The following is a 5,239-nucleotide window of genomic DNA, read 5'->3' as shown; positions in this document are numbered from 1 at the left end:
AATAAGGATCAAGCTTATGTGTAATTATATATTTTCTTTTACAACGGTGGAAACAAGGTCATAGCCGTTGGTTGAGTTCCTGGTTCCTGGCCAATCGACTGGAAACCTGCCCAAAATAGTTCCAGGGTCCAAATGATTAATTTTTTAATGGATACCACATGGGTAGAGGAAGGTCCCAGGCATGGTTCCCATCCTCTGTCGGGTATCAATCAAGATATTGTATATATATAATGAATAAATATTATTGTGTTAGAGAAAAGAAAATAATATGCATGCAAAGCATATTGAACAGACACTAATATTTTTGTCAAATCATATACCATAAATGTTAACAAGAAAAAAGAATAACTGAACCAGCTTCATAAACAGAAACCACGATCATGAATCTAGTAGAAATATTATTACAACAAAACTAGTTGAATATTATTTCCAGCCGCAACAAAATAATCTAAGACATGTAGAAACCCAAAAACCCAAAATGTTGTGATAAGAGTGAGGGTTTGTCGTCTCTGCAAACGGCCAAAAAGACTCTCAAGTGCTTCTAACGGTAATAGTTAAATAATTACACAATCATAATCATATCAAGGTTACCACATGCTCTGCAGTCTATATCAAACATAGTTTACAGAAGTTTCCTAAAAACACTAATCAAAAGACTCAAATGCTTGGAGTCTGCATGGTGACGGGGTAAAATCCTTATCAACAATCTAGAAACCCTAAAACATTTATTGTACAAGGTATATGTTGGACGAAACCCTTGTAAAACGGAAAGTGTATTTAGAGAAACCTGCACAGCATAACAAAAGTGTGAGTGCAGTCCAAAACTAATCGAGGTTCCACGAAAATTGATAGCATAAAGGGGTAACAATAGACCCTACCTGTGAAACCCTAAAGGAAGAAACGATCAATGAGGGTTTAGTAATCACCAAGGAAGTAAGAAACAATGATTGTGGAACTGTAGGGGTTTGACTTATCTAAAGGGATGGTTTAGAATTCGGTGCCAAAGGAAAACAACCTGCAAGGGAAACATAAACCCTCACTGGGAGTATCGACAATAATAGAATATGTAATAATAATTTGAGAAGAATGAGTTATCCAATATAACTAAGAATAGAGTTGCTCCACCTGTGAAGGCTAAGGTCGATAGGACTGACCTCGCCATAAAAGGCCATGTAAATTTAACCTGCCGACACAAAGGCATAAGCTTTAAGAGAACTACTCCAAGACAGCTCTCACCAGTTTAACATTGTAGGGTTAAAGGAGACAACTGTTACCTGTTGCACATCGAAACAAAACCCTGGAGCAATTTACAAATGGTATCCTGGATTGAGCAACGACAGAATGAGCGAGTGGTTCCAAAGACAGAGGTAGGAGTAGTTACCCTAATTACTCTCTCCAAGTTTACACCGTCGGATCAAGAAATGGGGAAATCAACGGTGGCTAAGGGAGACAAATGTCACCATAGCCAAGAGCTAGACATGATGGGTAGAGGGGTTTGATAAGTTTCGGATGTGACCGCCATGGTTAAAAGAAACATTTGAATAAACTTACATCGAACACATTAGTTCACAATGTAAAGGGAAGGGTGGAATGTAACTTATGTAGCCATTGTATTAATAAGGAGTGCACATCGATGATAATAAAAAAAAATATGTCTTGTCAAACTCTAATCATGATATTTAATAAATCATTCTGAAATAAGCTTTAGGTCATGGTAAATTTTACTGTACTTTAACAGATAACGGTTAACATGGAAAATAAACAAAATTTTTTAATGGTTATGGTAATGCATGTTACAACATAATTTTTTGTTATTGGATTATATATACAAGGAAAAGGAGGAAAAAGGGGTTTTTATACTTGGCACTTGAAAATAATAAGGGACTATAACCATGGTTGAAATGTTTATTACCTAATAAACATGTATCTATTGGCATAAGTGAGTTATGACATATAAAGCACACACTTGTGGTTGATATGCATAAGGTTATATTGTTGGTTATGTTAAACGGTCTTGTCATTGATATTGAATAGAGTTGTAAATTTGGAAAACAATATGGGACTATTGCTCACAACCTTGTGTGCATTTATCATATAGGACTTGGAGGTGACATGCCTTGGTTTCAATGAGGGTTGACATTTGTTATGTTTTTTTATCAATGACCTAGATCTATGTTTGGGGCATTGCATGGCCACTACTCTGCCCATGCATTAACTCGATTAGAAAATTGCCTTATTGCATCATCTTTGCAGTTGTCTAGCCTTGGAAACTAGTTATCACCTATAAGCCCAAATTTGTAGTTTAGTTTGGGATCATTGTTCAGTGGTTATGCTTTGTTCTGGATAATTTTGAATTGTTCCTTGCCCCGTGTCCTTTTCTAGCTCAACTCAATGACTTCCTGTTGCCTCATCCTAACATTATTGGCATTCCTTAGTCTCCCAAATGACTTTCCAATGATGGATGGAACCCTGAACCTAAACAACTTCCCTTTGGTGTTGTACATTAGACTATCATGCTTGTGAATGTTCTAGTTGTATCTGCTCTTGACCATGTGATTCATTTTGATGCCTCTTTTGCTAGCTCTCTCCCTAGGTCTCCCATCCATGTCATCCAATAATATAAATGGAAAAGACACCTCGATAACCCTAATTATTACTCCACTTCTACTTCCAAGCCACGTACAGTCAATGCCTAGGAAGTCTAAAGAAAAATATAAAATCCTTTTGGTGATATGCATCTAGAGAATTAGTGAATTGGTGATATTTGTTTATTGTTCTCTTCTTTAAATTTTGGAAAATTACATTTTGACATATTAGGACATACATGACATATTTTAATGAGGACATGGATATTATCCACTATTTTTTTTAGGCACAAAGTATATATGTTGATATGATGATGATTTCATGAGTTTGCATATGATATATTTATATTGTTGCCTTATGATTATTTGTTGATTATAAATGGGGGTTACAAGGTAAATACATAAATATCCTATAAGTATTAAAGGAGTCTAACAAGACCCCACCTACTTATAGTTATTATTAGTTAAAATAATTGCAACTTATTCCTTCCCTCGAAGATATTTACCTATTATTATGAAGTCAATGAATAAATATTAATTAAGAGGGAATTTGTTTGTGGAGATATGCTAAAGCTTGAAAGTTTATTACTATTTTAAATATCTATCCTTCATAAGTTTTATAGGACTAACATTGTCTTCTTGATAACAAGGGACATCTTGAAAGGTAGCAAATAAAGATAATTCAACTTTCTTTGTGATGAGCTTAGGTATTGCAACAATAATGTTGCAACTCTTAGGGCTACCATCTTTACTTATCAACCTGGGGTTCGTACAAACTTGGAGGTGACAGTGCTATATGCACAAGTAGAAGTGAAGGTCTTGCCTGTTGTCACTGTTTGTCTAGCAAGAGACCCCAGGGGTTCCAAGCCAAACTTCTATAGGGTCAGAAGAAGCTTAATTCTTTGATGGAAGGAGAGAAAACCTATTCTAAGAGAGAGCTACTCTATTGCAGTAATGAAGAAAACAGCATGAAATGCTAAACTTACACCATAACCTAACTAACCAATTAAACAGCTATGCTAAGCAGAATTGCTAAATTAACACTAACCTAATGCTAATTATCTAAGTTGCAGAAGTAAAGAGCATCAAAACTAGACTAAGGTGTAACAAAGAAACTTAGGCTAAATCAGGTTTCAAGCGGAAAAAGCAATCAGAGGTCGAAATCAGTGAAAGGAGGACGTGAGGGAGAAATAGTGCATAAGAACCATTGGATCAGTCAGGTGAAAGGCAAATGAACAGCGGAGATTGGATCGCAGGAGGTTACGTAGATAGATGGGCAAACAGGGTTAACTAACAAGATGAACGGTGGAGATCTTATCGCGGAGGCTTAAGTGAATGGATGGACGAACAAGGGAACAAAGCAAATGAACGGCGGAGATTGTGTCACGAGGGATTAGGTGAGTGGATGGACGAACGAGGTTAACAGGAGATGAATGGCTGAGATCTAATCGTGTGGGTGAAGTCAAGAGATGGATGGACGAGGCTAACAGGAGCAATGAACGGCTAAGATCTTATCGCGTGGATGAAGTCAAGAGATGGACAGCAGAGATTGTATCGCGGGGAAAAGAAATGTGCGGAAATGAGGGAGAAGGTTTCTAAGGCGCTAAGTAGTTGCTCGCGCGCCCTTCAGGCTATAAGTAGTATTTGGAAATTTCACACGATTAGCCTTACTGCGTGACACGTAGCACGAGAAAACCACTTTTCTCGCATTCTCTCGGGCGGATAAAGTTTATGCACTAATCCAAGCAAGATTGCGCAATAGCCGTTGGATCAAGTAGGGTTGATCAACGGTGGAGATCGGCCAAGCTAGTTGGCGATCGGGTGAAGCGACAGCCGTCAGATCAGGCAAGGCAGATCGACGGTGGGGGTTTAAAGCGCCTAAAGTGATTGGGTGACACGATAGCCATCAGATCAGGTGAGGCAGATCGACGGTGGGGACTTAAAGTTCATAAAGTAAGTGGTGGACTCCACGCGAGGCAGTAATTGGAGAAAATAGCGAATCGGACGGTGATTGTGAAGGTTTGTTGGTGATCGAACGACGAGGAAGCGATGTAGGAGGAACGTGTTGAAGGCGGTTTCAAATGAAAATGATAGAGAAAAGTAGTGATGGTGAACTAGTAACTGCGTCAAACAACAAACTCCATAGCTCATGTGAGAACTAGAAACCTATGTTTTTGGGGCTGCTGAAGGGTCCCTTCCTCAATTCATGGTCCCAGAGGGAGGAGGGAGGCTAAGACACCTGCGCACAACCTGATAGTGATCTTTTTCGCCTAGCTAACCTGTGAACTGAAGGAAGGCATAAATGGAAGTAAACTACAACAAATGCAGCTACTGAAGCAAATAACCAGAAAAACCATGAATCCTACTTAAGCAACTAAACAGAACCAGAAAGTTATTTAAACAAATGAACAAGTAAACCAGAAAGCTATTTAAACAAATAAACAGAACAAAGAAGATATTTAAGCAAATGAACAATGAAAACCAGGAAACTATGCTAGCATACATGTACAGTAAAGAGGAGCTTTGGCTGCTTGGGTCGGGCCCTAACCCAAGAGCTTCAGCCCTCGGAGTTAATTCAGAGCTGGCTTAAACAAAACTCATTCTTATTATAAAAACCATGGATTACAGAGCAAACTGTCACAAGTCTCTTGCAG

At 38.2% G+C, this 5,239-nt stretch overlaps 1 long non-coding RNA gene across 1 annotated transcript; it reads right to left on the bottom strand.

The window, feature by feature from the left end:
* Positions 1–362: 362 nt before the first annotated feature.
* Positions 363–1,363, bottom strand: LOC149262134 (uncharacterized). The gene is made up of 4 exons (XR_016249000.1): positions 1,275–1,363; positions 1,126–1,183; positions 879–1,015; positions 363–787 (listed from the first exon to the last, which is right to left on the bottom strand). It is a non-coding gene; the product is annotated as an uncharacterized LOC149262134 (long non-coding RNA).
* Between the last annotated feature and the right edge of the window lie 3,876 nt (positions 1,364–5,239).

The sequence above is a fragment of the Pinus tabuliformis genome, chromosome 6 (assembly GCF_031772625.1).
Source record: "Pinus tabuliformis cultivar Carrire ecotype Pingquan chromosome 6, CPIR1, whole genome shotgun sequence".
Taxonomy (NCBI): Eukaryota; Viridiplantae; Streptophyta; class Pinopsida; order Pinales; family Pinaceae; genus Pinus; species Pinus tabuliformis.
This window is presented reverse-complemented; position numbering and strand designations above follow the sequence as displayed.